The 22,854-nt window shown below is 41.5% G+C and overlaps 1 long non-coding RNA gene across 1 annotated transcript; it reads left to right on the forward strand.

The window, feature by feature from the left end:
- The first annotated feature begins 227 nt into the window (after positions 1–227).
- LOC143988564 (uncharacterized) lies at positions 228–6,773 on the forward strand. Its single transcript, XR_013276884.1, has 2 exons — positions 228–636; positions 4,487–6,773. It is a non-coding gene; the product is annotated as an uncharacterized LOC143988564 (long non-coding RNA).
- The last annotated feature ends 16,081 nt before the right edge of the window (positions 6,774–22,854 follow it).

The following is a 22,854-nucleotide window of genomic DNA, read 5'->3' on the forward strand; positions in this document are numbered from 1 at the left end:
TAGGTTAGGGGGAATGTCCAAGTGTCCATGAGCTGTCATGTCTCAATTGGTTGTCCTGTAACACATGATAAACGTGTCACGAAAGGTTAAAGTTCTTGTATACATTAAACACGTAAGTCCGCCGGGGCGAACGACGGAAAAAGGCGTTCGAACCCGCGGACGGCGAAAGTCGGAAATTCGCCGCGAAACGACCGCCGGGCGAACCGTTCGGCCATCACTAATTAGGATGCATCTGTCTGCGGTAAGAGGTACAAAGCTAAGATAGGACTGGTTACGCAAGAATATGGTCAGTCAGCAGATGTTGAAATGACGAAATAACTATCAGAAGACTGTATTTCACCTTTGACTTAGATAATGTCATGAGTTTAAGAAAAATGTCGATGTATGTATGAATTACCTGATTGGTTAAACCACAGGGCTGTCCTTCAGCTCAAACTAAATAAAACTGTTGTGTGTGCTTCAATAGGCACATTCATTATTCACGTACAATAGTGTGTATGTGTAATGTTTTGTCCACCGGTGAAAGGGACCTCCGCTCTTCAATCCTAGCCTAGGCTACCAGGGGTTACTTACAGAAGACGAGCAACCTAACAGTTTTGGTACCAGCAAAGTGGGGTTCGTCTCGTCTTGCGACAGGTAAGTCACTTTACTCTTTTTTACCTGATTGGTGAATGGTGTAAACACTTACTCTGTCCGGGCGGCCGCTACGAACTTAGTTTAAAATTAAAAGAAGTAACTGTGCCTTCGCGGTGGACTAGGCTGGTCCCTCGGGAGGTTAAAAGGGCTCGCAAGGAATTTATAGGTTTAGGGGAGTCCGACTAGGTTGGTCTGACTTAAAACTATTGGTGATAGTATTTTTAACACGGGAAGTAGTAGATTACGCCCGTGACAAAGGGATTGGTGGAGTGGACGCCCATTTGAAAAAAAATTTTTTTTAAAAAGTGCACTATAAATTGATAAATGTATTGCAATACGGTTATGTCATGTCTTAAAGTATATTAAGAATATGTCTGTTTCTCTCTAGGTACACGTGTAAGTATATAGAGTATAAGTTTTAATATAGAGTATAAGGAAAATAATTGTTGTTGTTTAAATGAGTGCAGAATATGAGGAGCCCTCTTGTAGTGACATAGCATCCGCCTGCCCCCATTGCACGTTAGGTCTACTCTTCCTAAGAATAGATGACAAGTGGATTTTACTGACCACCAGACCAGGGGGGTTCTCTTGCAGACTTGGTGTAAGAGGGGTATATCCCGCCACCAGGAAAAATTTACCCTTCATCGTATATTAAGGGTAAATCTTCATAGTTTTATATAAGTCCATCTGCCCCAAAAAAGATCAGGGATCCTACTCCCAGACCAGAGACCGGATTGTTGGACAAACCGGGTGTTATCACCTGTGTCCTGCCACTAGACACACACTGCCCAGACTACTAGATGGGGAATTCTGCAGCAACCCAAGCCATGGCCACCCCATCACCCTATGAATTTGTCAGTAATATGATCCCTGGCCCCCAGGTAGAACCATTTTGGACACAAGTCCGGGAAAGGTGTCACCAATTGGGAATCCATGACCCAGGACCCCAAGGTCCTTGTTCAGAGGAAGACTGGCAAGAAGTCAGTAAAATTTGTCAGGTACATAAGCATTCTTATCCTCCCTGCAAAGGGGCTGACCCACAATACATGAAGGATTGTTTCTGTGCATGGAACAAATGCCTTGGAAAATATAGGCAATTGTGGACAGCAAGGACATTGGAAATCCCAGTGCCCTTATAGGACTGGACAGATTAGAGCAAGAGGCAGAGGCAGGGGATTTAACCCCCAGACCCGCCCACAGTATCCCCGTTATCTGCCATACCAGAACCCTCGTCAACCACTACCCCAATATCCTACACAGCCACAAATAATGCACCGAGGGAAACTCTGTTGGTATTAATGGGACACCTGTCACCCATCCCATCACTCCACCACTGACTGTAGCCACTCCAGAAGGACAGAAATTATGTACCCAAACTTTTGCCGTCTTGTCCTCATGCCCTGTGCCCCTTATGGGACGGGACCTCTTGGCACAACTGTGTATTACCATTAAGTTTAATAAAGAAGGTTCCCTTACCGCTAGTTCACCATTATGTGACTTACATGGCCCTAAGCGACATGCACACAGAGGGTTCCCAAAAAGACATGCACACAGGAGTTTCTTTCTAATGATACCTTCCTCCCTTGACCATCACACAATTTGGGCAGAAAACAAAGGTAGTGTGGGCTTTATTAATTGCACACCATATGCACCCCAAATGCGGTCAGATGCAGGGATACAATATCAAAAACAGTATCCCCTACCCCCAGAGAAAGTCAAAGGCATCTCCCCTCAAATTAATGATTACATATCAAAAGGTATCCTGAGACCAATCATCAGTCCCTGGAACACACCCATTTACCCTGTAAAGAAGGCCAGTGGCGAGTGGAGACTCGTCCAAGACCTCAGAGCAGTAAACAAACAAGTGATTCCCCTCCCACCCCTAGTCTCAGACATCACTTTTATTTTCTCATGCATACCGGCAGACTCTCTATGCTACACAGTAATTGATTTAGCGAATGCTTTCTTTAGCATTCCCATTGCAGAGGAAGCCCAACCTATGTTTGCTTTCTCCTGGGCCGGGGGCCAACTAACCTGGCAAGGGTATGTAGACAGCCCAGCCGCCTTCTCAATGGTGCTCAATGAGACTGTCAAGTCTTGGACATCTGAGCGAGGGTCGGTACTGATACAGTATGTGGACGACTTGCTCCTGTGCAGTCGAACTGCTGAAGATTGTGCGGTCGATTCAACATCACTGTTGGGACACCTAGCCCGAGCTGGACACCTCGCCTCAAGGAAGAAGGTGCAATGGTGCCAGTCCCAGGTTGAATACTTAGGTTGTATCCTTAGAGAAGGAACAAGGCTGGTGTCACCTAAACGTGCCGCAGCCCTACAAGCTCTCAGTCCGCCAAAAGACAAGGCCGCCCTACTCTCATTTTTGGGTGCAATTGTATATTGCCGCCAATGGATCCCTGACTGTTCTCATTGTGATAGTATCCTAAGAGAGGCTACTGGCTCGACAGCCCCTAAATTAATAGATTGGACTGAAGACAGACTACAAGCTTTTCAAGCTCTATTAAACAGTCTGTCAAATGCTCCCGCCCTAGGGTTGGTAGACTATGGTAAAGCTTTTCAACTATACTGTGTAGTCTCGGGGACCTCTTTTGCCGCCGTGCTAACACAACAGCATGGAACAGGCTACCGCCCTGTCTCCTACCTATCTAAAAAAAACTCCCCATCCAAGTACAGGGAATGCCATTCTGTCTCCAAAATCTTGCTGCCTGTGCAATGGCTGTACAAGATGCAAACAAATTAGTGCTAGGTCACCCATTGACTCTCTATACCACTCATTCAGTCACGCATCTTATTCAGAACATGAATACCCAACATATGACCTCGCAAAGACTTAGTGGTTATGAGATAACACTGATGAACACTGATAACCTCACACTCAAATATGTGCCTGCCAGCAACCCCGCTGTGCGCCTTTTGCATTCCATGTTGCGTTTACCACATGACCCAGACATTATACATGACTATTCGGAAAAGGTTGCTGCTATTACCAGTCCCAGACCGGATCTCACTGACACCCCTATCTCAGGTGCAGAGGATGTTTTCGTTGACGGTAGCTGCTCACGTCCCTCTGACTCCACCTTTTTAACCGGTTATGCAGTTGTTCAACTACCAGACATCGTACTGGAAGCAAAATCATTACCTCCTTCTTCAGCCCAGGTAGCAGAGTTAGAAGCCCTCACTAGGGCCTGCATTCTATTCACCGGTAAAGAGGTGAACGTCTACACAGACAGTAGATATGCTTTTGGAGTGGTGCATGATTTTTGGTGTGATATGGGCCAATAGAGGTTTTAAAACAGCAGACAACAAAATAATTGCCAACTCCACACAGATTAGTGCTCTCCTCCAAGCCATTCTTCTTCCAAAAAAGGTAGCCATAATTAAAGTAAAGGCACACTCCTCTGACAGCAGTCGTGTTTCAAAAGGGAATGCTCTTGCTGACAGAGAAGCTAAAAGAGCTGCTGCCTTTTCCCCTAACCCACCTGCCCCCACAACAATGTTTTTCAAGGAACACTTCGCAGCACCTAACTTTAAAACTGTCATAGCACAGATGCAATCAATGGCCACAGAAGATGATGTCCATTTTTGGACAAAGGAAGGATTGACCAAAGACCCTGAAGGTCTTTGGTCAAAAGAGGGGAAGATCCACATGCAAGGACAAAACTATCACCCTTTGAGGTCCTCATGGGAATCCCCGCAAACATAGAATTACCCCCATTAGACCAAGACACTGATATTGACATTTATTCCCAACAGGAAATGTACGTGAAAAACCTGGTAAGTATGCTTCATGAAATGAACGAACAAGTTTCTGTCACCTTTTCTCCTCTTTCCACAGAGCCAACACACCCCTTCATCCCAGGAGATCAAGTGCTAGTCAAGCAACTGGCCCACAAAAAGAGGATCGGACCAATCTACTCTGGACCTTGGAAGGTTGAAAAGGTGTCCAGAACTGCGGTCCTGACTGACCAAGGAAACACCTGGATCCACGCCAGCAGGCTGAAAAAGTGCCCACTGCTTCCCACTACCCCCGACCCCCCACCTATTGAAGGAGAACCCGACCCACCCGAACAGCGACCGGAACTGCAAGAGATTCAGGAAGGCATTGGACAATTAACCCTTGAAACCCTACATGATAGCGAAGAAGAAGGACAAGCATAAGAACTTGTAGAAATGTTTTTACCTTCAGTGTCAGGGAAGGCTGTATGCCTTTGGGGTAGTCTGGTACTATTTGTATTCCTGCCCACATGGTTTATAGCCAACTGTATATATCATCCAGAAGATTTAGGTTTATTAAAAGGGATATGTGGACCACCTAAGATGAATAATACCCCCGGCCAAAGACATAGTAGAAGTATTGTACCCGTTAATGAGTCACCTAAGGGACTGACTAACAAGATGTTACTACTAAAATTCAAATATAGCTATGCTCAAAAATCTGGTTTTGAGAAATGCTGGATTTGCAGCAAGCTACATCCCAGTACAGCTAGAATCCCTCTCATGGCAGTCCCCTTGAATTTTACCCCCCTCCTTAATGGAACACCCCCTATCGTCCTAACGAATGTTACTAGGACCCGTCCAAATAAAACCCTCACTTTCCAAATTATAGGTAGAAGCCACTTCCCAGACTGGTGTTTCCGACTGGGAAACACCACAGATGGAGCCGAGGTTTGCAAACAAGCAAAACTTAACATTTCAATGACATCATTTAACAGTCCTTCTTTCTTCCATACTTCAGATCCCACCCTAAATGCCACCTTTTTAGACTTTCTTAGCTCCAGTACCAAGACTACAATACACCAATTAATGTCAATACTGGTGCTCTCTGGCCTTTCTGATACTCTTAGGAACGTGTTCCATAAACGACCCCTAGCTCTAGGAAATACCATATATATATGCTGCGGCAAACTCTGTCACCCCTGGATCCCAACCAAACCCCAGGGGTGGTGTTACCTTGCAGCCCTGGTTCCTATCATGGGGGTATTAGGGGATAACAAGGGAAGTCACCTCCTTGAAGCCAGCATGCATCCTAGATATCCCCTTAGACACCGTAATAAACGAGAATTGTTTTTAGAAAAAGATATGGCCTGGGCATGGTTCCCTTCCTGGACAGGGTGGGGAATTGACCTAATGAAAAGATTAAATAATTACACTGGCATAATTGATGAGATTCTGGAGGAAAATTCTGATGACATAACCAAACTAAATCTAGAAACTAGGGCAATTAGGAAGCAACTAGAACTACATGAGTTGGCTATAGAAAGTATGAGTGCAGCCCTTACTGGCCTCTGTGAGACTACTGAGGATTATGAGTGCTGTACCTGGATTCATAATACCAGCATCGAAGTCCCAGACTACTATGACGTTATTGCTCAACACAGGGAAGAGGTAAATAAACTACAGAAAGAGGCAAGGAACATAGGAAAAAACTGGGATCCCTTCTCGAGCAGTTTTTAGTTTTGGGGGATTAATATCTTGGCTCCGAAATGCTGCCATGACAATTGTCACTGTGATTCTCTTCATTCTATTTTTATATGCCTGTTATAAGATAATCAAATGTTTATGTAAAAAGGGAAACACGGTCGCTCTGAAGGATCTGAAACTCACTTCCATTGTTAAGGATCCAACGGTATGGTATAGAAACCAAGAGCACAAGGGTTCGGAGTATGAAGCCTGTGCTATTAAATTAGAAAAGGAATGATCATTATGTAAATCACAGAATGATCAAAGGAAGGATTATAAGGGAATACTTATTAAGGTTGCCAAAAGATATACGGTACTAGGTTAAAGGTCTAAGATAATATGCTTAGGCGTGCATTTCACTAAGTTCAGAATTAAGATGCAAGATGTTGACATATTAGGATGCATCTGTCTGCGGTAAGAGGTACAAAGCTAAGATAGGACTGGTTACGCAAGAATATGGTCAGTCAGCAGATGTTGAAATGACGAAATAACTATCAGAAGACTGTATTTCACCTTTGACTTAGATAATGTCATGAGTTTAAGAAAAATGTCGATGTATGTATGAATTACCTGATTGGTTAAACCACAGGGCTGTCCTTCAGCTCAAACTAAATAAAACTGTTGTGTGTGCTTCAATAGGCACATTCATTATTCACGTACAATAGTGTGTATGTGTAATGTTTTGTCCACCGGTGAAAGGGACCTCCGCTCTTCAATCCTAGCCTAGGCTACCAGGGGTTACTTACAGAAGACGAGCAACCTAACATTACCCAATAAAGGTTTAACCCCCTGATCACCCGGCGTGTGATATCAATTAGGTTTTAGGGTCAGGGTCTGCGTCGCCCCAGGCAGCGCTAGGTTAGTGCCAGTACCGCTAACACCCACACGCAAAGCATAAACCTCCCGTAGTGGTATAGAATCTGAACAGATCAATATCTGATCTGATCAGATCTATACTAGTGTCCCCAGCAGTTTAGGGTTCCAAAAAAAACGCATTGTTAGCAGGATCAGCCCAGATACCTGCTAGCACCTGCGTTTTGCCCCTCTGCCTAGCCCACCCAAGTGCAGTATCGATCGATCACTGTCACTTACAAAACACTAAACACATAACTGCAGCGTTCGCAGAGCCAGGCCTGATCCCTGCGATCGCTAACAGTTTTTTTGGTAGCATTTTATATTTAAATCCGGAAGGCAGTGCTTGGTTTTCGGGGTCCCGTACGTGGCTAGGCTCTCAAAAAGTCCCCCACATGTGGTATCCCCGTACTCGGGAGAAGCAGCAGAATTTATTTTGGGGTGTAATTTGACTTATGCCCATAGCATGTGTGAGCAATATATCATTTAGTGACAACTTTGTGCAAAAAAAAAAAAAATTGTAATATTCCCGCAACTTGTGGCAAAATATAAAATATTCCATGGACTCAACATGCCTCTCAGTAAATAGCTTGGGGTGTCTACTTTCCAAAATGGGGTCATTTTGGGGGGTTTTGTGCTATTTTGGCATTTTATGGCCTTCGAAACTGTGATAGGTAGTGAGGAGTGAAATCAAAAATTTGCACCCTTAGAAATCCTGAAGGTTGTGATTGGTTTTCGGGGTGCCGTGCGCGACTAGACTCCCAAAAAGTCCCACACGTGTGGTATCCCCATACTCGGGAGAAGTAGCGGAATATATTTTGGGGTGCAATTCCACATATAACCATGGCATGTGTGAGCAATATATCATTTAGTGACAACTTTTTGTAAAAAAAATTTTTTTATTTTTTTGTCATTATTCAATCCCTTAGGACAAAATAAATAAATATTCAATGGGCTCAACATAACCATCAGCAATTTGCTTGGGGTGTCTACTTTCCAAAATGGGGTCATTTGGGGGGGGTTTGTACTGCCCTGCCATTTTAGCACCTCAAGAAGTTAGATAGGCAGTCATAAATTAAAAGCTGTGTAAATTCCAGAAAATGTACTCTAGTTTGTAGTCGCAAAAAATAAAAATCGCAGAGGCAATCAAATACCATCAAAAGAAAGCTCTATTTGTGGGAAGAAAAGGACCCAAATTTAGTTTGGGTGCAATATTGCATGACCGCGCAATTACCAGTTAAAGCAGCGCAGTGCGAAATTGGAAAAAGACCTCTGGTCCTTAAGGTGTTTATTGGCCCGGGGCTGAAGTGGTTAAAGTGGGGTGCCCCTAAAAAAAATGTAAAGTCAGCAGCTACAAATACTGCAGCTGCTGACTTTTAGAAATCGGACACTTACCTGTCCCAGGGTCCAGCGATGCGGGGGAACAAATCCCCCCTAGTTTGCGGCGCTGTCATTCGTACTGTGGGCACCCAGCTGTGGCTTCACAGCCGAGCACCCACTGCACATGTGCGAGGAGCGCAGGGCGCCGTGATATGCCGCACATTCATCTGGGACATGTGACAAGTCCGAGATGACTGTGCGGCGCGAGGGGAATCAATGTCACCAGCCCGGGCAAGGAAGAAGGCAGACTACGAGGGACCCCCTAGTAACAGGTATTTAGAGGTGAGTAAAACTTTTTTTTTCCAATAATTTTTTTTTCTTTTTAAGATTTTTAAACACTTTTTTATTTTTTGGTGGCAACACCACTTTAAAGATAGCCACAACAGGTCACACGAGCCTTTTAAACAACAGATTAAAACCATTTGATCTAGGTTTAAAACATCACGTAGACTTCTAGGATAGTTGATAAACCACTTCTGCCTTTTTTAATTTTATGGAAATACCTTGTTATTTGATGGCTCTACCACGGTCATAGGTTACACAATGCCCTGTGCAAGTATTATAGAGTGGTTCATCCAAAAATAATTTGCATATGGATTGTACCTTTTTAAAACTGCATTTACAAATATCTCGTTTACCACAGTATTTTTTCACAAGCTACAGAATGTATTTTCCTCCTGTATTCAAACAGTGACCAAAATGAAGACAAAGTAGAGGTATTGTGTCTGTCACATCAAATAGTTTGTCCGTCAGAAACCATTATGGCGTTACCACAATATTTCCCAGTACTCTATGCTTTGTCTGGTTTTTGTTTTTTTCAAGAGAACATAATGCACAGGGCTTTTTATTTTTATTTTTTTATTTTTTTTTTTAACATTAACCAAACTAAATTTTATTATATTTATTATTATTTTTTTTCCAAATGTTTTTTATTAGAAATTTCCAATACATCGCTTTAACAATATATCATGCAATGAGGAAAATTCCAAAATACACATTTAAACATAGCGCTAGTGGTTGTACCTTTATATCTCTTGTCTCTTTGTATACCAAGTTATCACATTACTATGAAACATATCTCTTTACTGCATCACCAAATTACATTCGCTTACATTAACTCAAAAGTTTGGTGTAGTATTCCCTGTCGGCACCCTAACTGGGATCTTGCTGTGCCGGAGGGTCGCACAGAGCCACATCATCTTTGTTTTACTATGAAAGTAGAGTTACATTGCTATTGCCCAGACTTTCCTCCTGATGGGGTTCATGACCTTACTTTTTATACCATTCTGTCCAGCATTTCCAGTGTACATCAAATTTATGACAAGAGGATTTCCTAATGGCTAATCGTCTCTCGTACTGATGATTCAGATTTACTTGTACCAGTACTTCCGAAGGATTTGGGGATAAAGTGTTTTTCCAATGTCTAGCTATTACCAATTTTGCGGTGATCAAGATGTGAGTTACTACTATACGGTATTTTGTAGGGTAATTCTCAACTCCAAGATGGAGCACCGTTAATGCAGGTTTTGGAGGAGTCAGTATTCCGGTGATTTCTGCTAGGATACTAAATAACTTCTTCCAATAACTAGATAGGTTTTTGCATTGCCAGAATATATGCAGAATAGTACCTGAGATGCCACAGTCTCTCCAGCATAATGAAGAGTGGGTAGGGAATATCCTAGCTAACTGGGTGTTCTGTACCATTTATGAAGTACTTTTTGTGTGAGCTCCCAATGGGTGACACAGTGTGTAGCGATACAATTGTATTGGATCGCTTTAATCCATTGGTCCTCTCCATAGGATTGTTGTAGATCCTTTTCCCATGCTAGGATGGATGGGGATTTAATAAATTTTTGTTTATTTTGGAGTATGTTATAAATAAGCGAGATGCCCTTGCTGCTGGTATCCGGTGTCATATAATATTGCCATATCGTCTTACTTATTTCTATGGATGGCGGAGGATGTTTTGAAAGGAAAGATTTCACCTGATTGTACTATAGGCTGTTGGTGTGTGGAATGTTATATATAGATTTCAGAATGTCAAAAGATTTTAAAAGCCCTTGGTCATATATGTCATCTACCCATTCTATTCCTTTTTCTTTCCATTTATTGATGGAGCTATACGGGAGTAAGATCTCGAGAGTTTGTATTGGGATCTTAATTTTGGATCTGGAACTGTCTGATGGGGTTTGATGCAATAGGTGCCGCCACGCTAATATTGTCGCTTGGATTGTCGGGGAGAAATGCGTCAATGAATTCACTTTCCAGGAGTCTGCTAACGGAAGGAGACTTATGTGTTGAGTTTTAACCATAGATGTTTCTATGTTCACCCACAGCGGTTCAGAATCTTGCAGGAACCAATGTTTCATTTGTGCCAATACAACTGCCCAGTAATAGTCTCTGATGTCAGGAAGACCCATCCCTCCCACTTTTCTGTGTGGTACCAGTTTGTTAATGGAGCATCTGGCTCGTTTACCTTGCCATATGTATTGTTTGAGTGTATTGGTTAATTTTTGAAAGTGGGTCGCTTTATATGGGATCGGCAGGGTTCTAAATACGTATAAAATTGTTGGGAGGATCAGCATCTTGAAAGATGCCATTCTCCCTGCCCAGGATAAGTCAATGGGTGAGATTTTGGATAATGTCAGATTAATATCTTGAAGAAGGTGTCCTATATTGGTGTCTACCATGTGAGACAATGATTTGGTGAGGTATATACCCAAATATGGGATCTGTTTAGGGGACCATACATAGGGAAAGGATTTTTTAAGAGCTGTGCTCACATGTTGGTTTAAGCCTAAATCAAGAATTAAGGATTTGCTAAAATTAACCTTATAGCATGATATTTTCCCAAATAATTCTAGCATTTCATGTGTGAATGGTAGTGATATAACCGGGTTTGACAAAAAGAGGATTATATCATCGGCGAAGAGGCTAATGATGTGTTCTCTTCTTTGCACTTTGATCCCTGATATGTGTGGATGTGATCTAATGGCCTCCGCCAGGGGTTCAATCATCAAGTTGAAAATTGACGGTGATAGTGGACACCCCTGGCGGGTGCCATTCGATATGTTGAAGGTTTTGGATAGCAATCCCATAGTGAATACTTGGGCAGAAGGATTTGAGTACAATGCTAGAATAGCTGACAGAGCCTCATTGTGGAAACCAAATTTTTGCAATACCGCCTTCATATATCCCCAGTGAACTCTGTCAAACGCCTTCTCTGCATCTATTGAAAGAAGCAGAGAAGGCGTTTTAGTTACCTCTGCATGGTGAATCAAATTTAACAGGCGTCTTGTGGCATCTGATGCCTGACGTCCTTTCGTGAATCCCGTTTGGTCTGGTTTCACTAAATTAGGTATAGTGTCAAAGACTCTTCTCGCTAGAATTTTAGCATACAGCTTAATGTCTCCGTTTAGTAGGGATATGGGGCGAAAATTGGCCAGTGAGTCTGGAGATTTCCCTGGTTTGGGCAAGGTAATGACATATGCTTTAAGCATCTCAGCCGGGAAATTACCGGATGTCCTAGCTGCGTTAAACATAGGTAATATGTGGGGAATTAATAAATCTTTAAAATTCTTGTAGTATCCGTTAGTAAGTCCATCTGGACCAGGAGCCTTCCCAAGAGGGAGAGAATGGATGGCTTTACTTATTTCATCTGCTGTAAACGGGGCACTAAGTTCCTGAAGTTGTTCATTCGATATTGAAGGTAAGTTTAAGTTATCTAAGAACTTTTCTATATGGTCTGTTGATGGTATGGGTGTATGTGGGTCGTCTTTTAGGTTGTAGAGGGTCGAATAATAGTCTGCGAATGTGTCTGCGATTGCCTGTGGGTTTATTATTTTGTCTGCTGTTGTTGGGTGGAATAGGTGTGGGATCATCGTTCTTGACCTCTTTTCTTTCAGTCTATTGGCCTAAAATTTACCCGCTCTATTATTGTTCCCATAGTAATTGATCTTTAATCTTTTCATAGCCTGATCATGCTGGGTGCAATATAGTTCCCTTAGTTTGTAGCGCAAATGAAATAACTGTGACGCTAGAACTGTAGATGGGTTAGTTTGATTACGCGATTCTAAGATATGGAGTTCTTTTAAGAGTTCATTTAGTTTAGCTGATTGAGCTTTACGTGTTTCGGAGTTTAGTTTAATTAGGACCCCTCTCATGAAGGCTTTATGGGCGTTCCAGTTAATGTAGGCACTTGTATTTTCCGAGTCATTAAAATGGAAATATTTCTCTATTTGTTGGGAAATCTCTTGTTTGTATTTAGGGTCCTGCAATAATGTATCATTACACCGCCAAATTCGTGATATGGTGTGAGCATTGCCCCCTTCTATTTGTATTAGTACTGGAGCATGGTCAGACCATGTAATATCCTGAATGGATGAGTGGGTAATTCTTTGGAGCATCTCTGTGTTTGTCAGGAATAAATCTATTCTGGAGTATGAATTAAACCTGGAAGAGTAATATGTGTAAGATTTGTCGTTAGCATTCAGGCATCGCCAAACGTCATATAATCCTTCTTTGTACAGTAATTCTTTAAATTTAGGTGAATGGTTTCTAACTTTAGAAGAAGTATCCAAGTCCCTATCTAGTACCATATTGAAATCACCACAGATCAATACGCTCCCCACTCGCATCTCCTCTATTTTTTTTAAGACCCTTTTTAGAAATTTGAGTTGGTGCGAGTTTGGAGCGTAAACACAAGTAAAGGTGATAGGTAACTTATTAATTTTACAAACCAATATGATAAACCTCCCTTCTGGATCCACAAACGAATCGTTGAGCTCAAAGTTCACTGAGTCTCTTACCGCCACCATTACCCCCCTTTTCTTCGCCGTGATGTTTGAATGAATCAGAAACGGAAACTCTTTGTGTGAATATTTTGGCATAGCTAATCTGTGGAAATGGGTCTCCTGAATCGCTAATATATCTGCTTGACATTTCAGAGCCTCCTGCCATAGTGAGCGTCTTTTGGCTGGGTGGTTGAGTCCTCTTGCGTTGAGGGAAAAAACTTTAATGTTCATCGTGACTGTGTTTGATGCGAATATGTAGTCGCGCCAATCGCCTTAAGTTCAGGCACTTTGGATCTTGCGTCCGGTAATTAAGGTCTTCGAGTAGTTGATCCTTATACGATGTCAGTGGATCTGGGCGGTGATCATGAGTCCTTAAGTTCCCTGATGATTTAGTTTTAAACCTTCGTGTGTCCATGCTTAGATTTGTGACATAGATGGACTGTCGATGTTTGATCTGAGCGTATGAAGGAAGCCTTGCACAAGATGCATTATGTTTTATGCTTGCATGTGATGTTTGGTAGATAGTCGCAATGGATTTTTCTGTTTCCCCGAGACAATGGAAGTAATGCGCCAATATAAAAAATAACACCCCCCAAGTGGGATGTAGATCCGCCCAAAAAGGGAAAAAACAAAACAAAACCAAACAAAAAAGAATAAAGCAGTTTGATAAGAAACAAAACCCAAAAGGGTCAGGCATTTAACGTGCCCGTATGAGGGGGTCTACGGTATAAAAACTAGTACCCTTGACACTCAGGGAATTCTATTGTAGTGGGCAGAGGGAGTTGGAGTAGTCAATTTCAAACACGATTCATCTTCTGTTCCTTTGTGGCTTGTTTTGCCAATCACGTGGTATTTTGTTGAGCGGTGGACCTGGTTGTGACGGTGTATCTTTCACGGGGTCAGGCGGTATGATTTGCCAAATTTTCAGGAGATGCAGTCCTTCTTCCAAGGACTTGATGAGGTGAGTAGATCCTTGGTATGTCACTTGCAGACTTGCTGGATATTTCTACTTGTATAGTATCTTATGATTCCTCATAGCTTTAGTGATTGTCGCCATATTGCGACGGAGCTGTAGGGTATGCTGCGATAGATCTGGTAGAATCTGTAGTTGAGACACTTGATCAGGTAATTTGTCACCCTTACGTAAGGTCTCCAGTATTTTTTCTTTAGCATGAAAAAAATGCATTCTGAGTAGCACATCCCTAGGTATTTCTTGAGGAAGGAATGACGGCTTGGGGATTCTGTGGATGCGATCTATCGTGAGGTCTAGCGATGACAAGGACGGGACCATTGCTTGAAAGAGGTCTCGTGCGTAGGAAGGTAGTTGTTGTGACGAGACCGACTCCGGAATCCCTCTTAACTTTAAATTGTTCCTGCGAGAGCGGTCTTCAAGGTCCGCCATTTTTAGTTGCATTCTTTGAATGACCTCCTGATGTGATTCATGAGAGTCCACCAACGCATTAAAGGAGGACGTAACGTCGCACATTCTCGTTTCTACTTGGTGCACTCTTTCTCCTAAATCATTTATTTCTGCTCTGCATTGCTGAAGACATGACAGCATATCAGTTTGCAACGAAGACCGCAAAGACATCAGCATCTCTTTAAGGGTGACATCAGAAATAGGTTGACCTGTAGTCGGGAACATTGCTATGGGATCTACTGGCTGCTGGGATGCCGTTTCATTAATTAACGATCCACTCACCTCCATACTCAGGTCTGAGGATCTGGCTGGAACAGAGGAGCTGTGTTCAAGCCTGGGTTTCGATTTTACTGGACTTCTGGTTGATGGGGAATTGCAGGGGGTGTCCGAGTCAGATGAACGTGCCCCGGATTCCTTATCCATTTCCGCTGCGCACGGGTCCTCCGCTCTACCTACTGATCCGTCTGACGTAGCAGACGCTTGAGGCTGAGAACACCGCCTATCGTTCAGACTCCCTCCGCCATCTTTCTGAAGCCCGCGGTTAATAGCCGGGTAAAAGTCCGGTAGTTTTAAGGCGTTTGATTGACTTGCCGCCCTTCGCCGCATGTCGGTTCTTCCGCCGGGGCTTTCCAACTGCACTTGCGCTTGTGTGGACGGCTGTAGGCACCTTCCGACGGGCTGTGATGTAGTAATTCCCGTAGTGTGGAGCGGAGCTCTCCTAATGTGCGGCCATCACGCTACGCGGTCGCCACGCCCCCCCTGCACAGGGCTTTTTTGATCACATTAATGTATACAGAGGAAGGTACAGAAGAGGAGAAACTCAAAGCCCCTTTCATTACCCATCTAAAGGTTGTGTAAAACTATTCCCAGGGTATCATTATTGAGTTATTTCATGCTAGCAATGATTTTGAAAAATGTTACAAAATAATAAAAGCAAGGCAGGGGGGCAGTTTGCAGATAAATTCTTGCTAGCACTGTGCATTTGTTTATGGTGGTATGACAAGAACTATAAACTTTAAATAAGCTAATGTTAATAAGCAGTGATCATTACTGCACGACACTCAATGGGACTAAATATTTGCATCAAAGAGCACACAAGGCAAGTGCGAGTGTTTAAAAAATTACTTAAACTACATTAGTCATTGTATTCCATTGGGTAATATGCATAAAATAACACAATAAAAACCTATGTAACAAAATTCTGTGAAAAAAAATAAATAGAAAAAACAGGCCTTTAAAAAGTTCAATGTTTTTCCTTTTGCTCTTTCTATACGTTTGAAACATCTGCATTGGTTGCACTGTCCAAAAGTGAGAGAAAGCAAAATAAATAAAAAACAGTGGTGTCCATTTACCATCAAGAACTATCAAAAGTAAAATGTTTTAGAGAGGTATTTACACTTTACAGAAGTTCCACTAGCAGAAGACCATAGATGCTATTGCAACCAACTAACTAAAAAAATCAAGTCTTGTTATAGTTCGAAAAAAAAAAAAACTTTCATCAATCTCCAATAGACCATGCAATACAACATCAAAGATACCCAATATCTGAGCTTTATTTTCCTTTAAAATATCAATTAACTGCATCACAGAGACACTCGCTATTGAAAGGATGGACTAAGGAATTTCCAGCAAGGCATTAGATGATAAACTTCTTGGAGGGTATCAAAAAATGTCTAGTTTAAATACTAGCGAAATGTGGAGGAAAACACAATTCAAGTTACTACATTGAGCTTTCATGCCCTTCTTTATTGAGAAATGGGAATCCCTCAGCCTCCACATTTTCTTGGTGTGGCACCATATGACCCTAACTACTTCATAGAATGTGGAGCTGTGCCAAAATATCAACCTTCTGGGACCAAATTCTAAATGACATACATACTATATCGAGAATACAAATAGACAAGGATCCTATGATCTGCCTTTTTGGATGTTTTGGCCATTCCTCCTCATCAACATCCTTAACACCAGTTGCAATACCCTCATGGTCTTCACTATGTGTGTTGATGGCTCGCAGAACTATATTAAAACACTGGACATCACATATTGCTCTCAAATTAACTATGGTGAAAAGGGAACTTAAATCTTTAATGTATATTGAAAAACTGGGCACATTAACACAATTTCTTAACTCTATAAAAAGTTTCTTTAACCAATGGCAAAGATTTATGGAGTATTCATTTTCAAACTCAGAAATATCCAAACTGATGACACCATTTCTTTATACTGAATGGTACATTAAAGCAAATATGAATAATTCTCTAGGCAGACAAAGAATTCTACCAAGTGATTTCTAGCATTAACCATTTTATCTCCAAGTGTCTGCGGAAATTTTAAGACTCTTCAACCACAATACTATCGACGGACAACTGTTACTATTACTTTATATTATTAGTAATATAAAAGGATTTTCTTTATGTTATTTTAATGTATTTCTGTTTTCATTCTTTGTTCTTTTTCTTTTATTTTATTTTTCTATATTTCATTGTAGATCTTCTGTACAGATGAATTGATTATATTAACAGATAAATCCAAATTACTCATACATGCTTCCATTATAAATGTATAATTTGGTAATAGTTAACTATTTACATATATCTTAATGTGATTAAAACTGCATGATATTAGGTACAAAGACATAATATCAATGCAATTCATCCCCACCATTGAGTAGAGTGTGATCTATATGTCATATCCTCCTCTGGGCGTTTGTACCTACTGTTCATAAACAGGGCACCACCAGTAAGACTTAGGAGCTTTAACATAGAAGCCACTATTTCTGTGGACCTCGAGCATATTGTGTATTTTTTCAAAAGTTTTCTCCTTATGAAAACACTTTAACCACTTGCAGACCGGACCATTTTGCTGGTCAAAGACCAGACCACTTTTTGCGATTCGGCACTGCGTCGCTTTAACTGACAAGTGCGCGGTCGTACGACGTGGCTCCCAAACAAAATTTACATCCTTTTTTCCCACAAATAGAGCTTCCTTTTGGTGGTATTTTATCACCCCTGTGGTTTTTATTTTTTGCCCTATAAACAAAAATAGAGCGACAATTTTGAAAAAAAAAAACGCATTATTTTTTGTTATAATAAATATCCCCCAAAAAATATATAAAAAAACATTTTTTTTCCCTCAGTTTAGGCCGATACATATTCTTTTACATATTTTTGGTAAAAAAAAATCGCAATAAGCGATTATTTATTGGTTAAAACTTATAGCGTTTACAAAATAGGGATAGTTTTATGGCATTTTGATTAATACGTTTTTATTATTATTTTTTTTACTAGTAATGGTGGCGATCATCGATTTTTATTGTGACTGCGACATTGCAGCGGACACATCGGACATTTTTGACACATTTTTGGGACCATTGTCATTTATACAGTAATCACTGCTATATAAATGCAGTGATTCCTGTGTAAATGACACTGGCAGTGAAGGGGTTAACCAGTGGGTGGCAGTGTGGGGGTTAAGTGTTCCTAGGGGTGTGTTACTAACTGTGGGGGGGCTGGGCTTTCATTTAGTGAACACTGATCTCTGCTCCAATCACATGGAGCAGAGATCAGCATCACTAGTTGCTAGGCAGAATGGGGAAATGCTGTTTACACTGCATTTCCTCCATTCAGCCGCCCCGTGAGACGATCGCAGGTATGCCAGACTCACGGGGGTCCCGACCGGCATGCGATTGAAGATTGGACGTACCTATACGCCAATATGCCTGCCCGTACCATTCTGCCGACGTACATCGGCGCGCGCCGGTCGGGAACCGGTTAAGGAACTATAAGTCCACCATATTCCTCAGACCTATTTGGAAGGTTACCTTCATTAAAGAGGAAATAAAGGCATGCGCCGTAGACAGCGGTGCCTGTCTTTTTGTAAATATCTCTTGGACCTACAGGTAAGCCTTAATCTAGGCTTACCTGTAGGTCAAAGTGGTTTGTAATGGTTTACAACCACTTTAAGGACTATAAGCAAAATCTTAATTTCAATTTATTTGGGATTTCCTTTTTTGCATTATATATGTTATATGCAATATGACAAGACTATATAGACACATGGGAGTATATTAGAGTGAAAGGGTAGTGCACTTATATGTTCATGATTTTAATACTGTTTTGTGTATTGTCCTTTGTTTTGGGCATGCTTTTAACTTTTGCACTAATAAAGTACATTATACAGCAGTCTGGTGAAGCATTAAAAAAAAAAAAAAAAGAAATCCAAAAAGCACTGAGACTTTAGTATAAGTTTATACGAAGTAGAGAAAGGGCAAAAACATTTGAAGAGTCCACTGACTCAGGTTAGACTCACAACAGACAAGGGTATCTTCCAGTGTATACCCCAGCAGGTTACCAGACAAAAACATGCATATATGGAAGGAGCACCAGACAAACAAATAAGAGTACAAAAAACAGTGAGGGATCCCTCCCCAAAATCTTTACCAGACACGTTTTTTGACACTTTTTTGTGAATGGGTAGGGGTGCAATGGTTCCGATACCCATTTACATGGGTGGGCAGGATCAGGGGCCCCCCCTTGTTTAAGGGGGCTTCCAGATTCCGATAAGCCCCCACCCGCAGACCGAGACAACTACAGCCCAGGGTTGTCAGGAAAAGTCCCTTGTCCCCATCAACATGGGGACAAGGTGCGTTGGTGTGGGAGGGGCACTCACTCATCCCCCTTTCCTGACCTGCCAGGCTGCATGCTCAGATAAGAGTCTGGTATGGACTGGGGGGGACCCCACGCCATTTTTCTCTTTATTTTTTCAAAAGCCATGTGCTGGTTATTGTAACTGCAAGTCATTTTAAAAATGGGATTTGACTCATTTTCTTCCTTTAGAAATTTCATTTTTTGCTGCAGCATATTTTATGCATGCTACAGATGTGCCACTTTACATGCAGACTAAGGGGACCCCTAGGCACTATATTTAAAATAATTTTCCATTTTTATTGTTGCACTTTAAGCATCATTAAAATCAATACTCCTGAAAAGACGATTTATTTTATTTTTATTGATACATACCCAGACCCCCATAGCCCATTTATGGCATATTGCCTTCAAAATGGGCACTTTTGATTTTACCTGCCCTGCTCCTATAGATGTATATGTGTTTATGGACTTGCTGATATAAAGATCTTTTTTGCTCAGGGGTTTGCCGTTCGAGTTAGAACATTTCCTCTGTTCGGGACTTCTGCTGCAAACCGGACAGGGGGGTGTTCTAGCCATCAATATCCATTTGTTTACAAATATGTGCATCTAAAAATACCCACATCTACACATGCATGTATACAGTAAATGCAAAGAAATAAAGATAAAGCAATATCAGACAGTAAGTACTAATGTGTAATGTGGTTGATTTTTGGAAATATTATTATCAGTTTATACACAGATAGTAGATGCCATTACACCTTTTATATATATAACCAAAATAGTTCACATGAAAACAAACAATGTATTATAAAATGAAATTCACCATTAATGAACAGATGTCGAAAACAAGGGACTCACAGATTAAAAGGACTATTGAAAAGCAAGTATGTCATTAATGGTACAACAAAACCCTAATATAACAACCACCATAAAAAAAAAAAATCACAAGATGTCCACAAGAGAAAAAGGCCATATTTGTTCCTCTAGAAGTCAGCTAAGCAATGGCTGTCGACTAGACTAGTTCCGGATGGATTTTTTAATACAAGAAAATGGTCGCTATTCGTGTTTTAAGTATAGATAACCAATAAAATGGCTTCACTAGTAATGATTTAGCAGGCCACAAGAAAATGGCCACATTAGTACTTCCGGTTTTGCTTCATATAAGGAAGTCCACAACAGCCAATCCGGCTCCCCTGATGAAGTCACATGGATTACGTAATGCGAAAGGAGTGGCCGGAAGTGGACGTAGACCAGATACCGGAAGTGAAGTGAGGAGGCGGAAAAAACGCAATGTTTTTAGTCTTTATGTTTTTTAAATATTGTTGTTGATGTAAGAGTCCAACCTTTTGATACGCATTGTCTATTTGATGGGATTTAATGATAATTTATAATGGAGAAGTCGCCAATCTGTGTCAACATTTGGGCTTTAACCATTTATGCATTTTTACCCCTTATCTTTTTTTAAATCATTATTTTTTTCCAGTTTTCTACCAGTTTTTGGTACTTCATGATTTATCGTCAGCTGCAGTTTAAGGCTAACACACCATTGTGCAAGATCACTATTTACTTTATTTATCTTTGTTTTGTGTATTGTGAACACGATTAGGTTTTGCAGCAGGTTTTTATTTATTATCAGCACTTTTGAATCACCACTGTTCATTTGTGCTTATTTTTGTTTTTTGACACTATATTTGTAGCAGCGTGAAGACTTCTTTCACTCAGTAGTGATTAAATACACCAAAAGAAAGCTCTATTTGTATGAAATAAAGGACAAAAATCCATATGGGTACAATGGTGCATGACTGAGTTATTGACATTCTAATGCCGCGTACACACGATCAAACAATCGGGTGGAAAAGTCCGGCAAACCCAAGTCCGCCAGACAATCCCCCCGTGTGTAGCCTCTTTTTTGACCCGAAAGTACAGCGGACTTATAAAAGTAGTTTTGCACTCCAATCTTCCCGCCGGACTAGCGGGAATTTGTGAATGTGAATTGTATTCACATAGGGTGGAGGGCCGGTATCCGGGGGCCCCCTTATTAAAGGGGGCTCCCAGATTCCGATAAGCCCCTTGCCCACAAACCCAGACAACCAACGGCCAGGGTTGTCGGGGAGAGGCCCTTGTCCTCATCAACATGGGGACAAGGTGCTTTGGGGTGGGGGGCCATGCGGCCCCCCTTCCCCAAGGCACCCCTCATGTTGAGGGCATGCGGACTGGTAAGGCTCAGGGGGGGGGGGGGGGCGCTCGCTCGTCCCCCCCTTTCCTGGCCGGCTGGGTAGCGTGCTCAGACAAGGTTCTGATGTGGACCTGGGGGGACCCCCATGCCAATTTTTTCAGTATTGGGGTTCCCCTTTAAGTCCATACCAGGTGGCGGGGCCAGCGACGTCTCCTTTGCGGGCCCCGCCTACCTGGAGACACGCTCAAAATGAGCAGACTTTCCTCAGCGTGTGTGGGCGAGTCCGTTCATTTCAAAAGTAGGGCGGATAGTACGGCGGACTTAGTACGCCGTATTAGTCCGCTGAAAGAGTGCTGTGTGTGGGCAAGTAGCCCGTTCGGAAAGACGGACGGACAGTCCGGTGGGAAGTCCGCCAGACTAAGTCCGCCGGATAGTCGGCTGCGTGTGTACGCGGCAAAAGTGTCAGAGCACTGAAAGCTGAACTTTAGTCTGGGCAGGAAGAGTGTGTAAGTGCCCAGTTTGCAAGTGGTTAACTTTGGGCTTGGCCAGGATTTCAAGTGCTTTCATTGGAGAGAAGAGATGTTCAAAGTAGGGGCTGGCTAATAAAATGATAGCTTTCCAGGAGACTTGTAGGCCACCTACAAGCAAGAGATTGTCAACCAGTCTAGATAAAAATTATCTATTACTATATCTGTAGAATAGCGATAATGGTCATATATGCAACACTTTCGCAATAAAGGCAAGGGCTGGCTACTAAAATATATTACACTTATATTGCAATTTGTATTTTTTATACACAAAAGAAAGCACTACACAAAAAAAATCTATCTGGTTGTGTGCCTTTTTATGAATCCTTTTATAAGATCTGACAGTTTAATTTTAATAGTACAACCTATACTTATGATACATGAAAGCTAAAACATTTCTTTAATGTTTGATTTGAAACTTAAAGCATATATACCCAATATCAAAAAGAAAAAAATATATTGCAGCTTACTAATCCTTAGATGTGCTGGCTGGATTTGTTCCTTTTTCTTTTTGTCACCTAGTAAATCTGCCAGTAATAAATGTCCTGTCTTACATTAGCTACAGTCGAGCCTCCACTCTATCTATGGAGGAGCAATGTAGCCACTAAACATGTGCATTCCTTTTTGTCCAAATGCATTTTCGTCCGAATTTCAGGTATTTTCATTATCCTTTTAGCAAAAGATCCGACATAAACAAATGCTTTATTTTCGTTTTCGTTGCAACAGTTCGATATAGATAGGAGATTCAACATGACGCTGACAATAGCAATCTGTGTCCATTGAACCTGTGGTCGAATGTGCCTAACCTTCTTTTTTCTTTTTCTTTTTTCTTTTTTTTTTTTTATTATTAAACATACATACATACAGATATGTCACATTAATCCACGAAATATCAAAAAAATAGGAAAACACATAAAAAAAATAAACCTGGCACCTCTCGGACTAAAGT

The sequence above is a fragment of the Lithobates pipiens genome, unplaced genomic scaffold (genome assembly GCF_037356315.1).
Source record: "Lithobates pipiens isolate NorthernLeopardFrog02 unplaced genomic scaffold, aLitPip1_a1.2 Scaffold_18, whole genome shotgun sequence".
Lineage (NCBI taxonomy): Eukaryota > Metazoa > Chordata > Amphibia > Anura > Ranidae > Lithobates > Lithobates pipiens.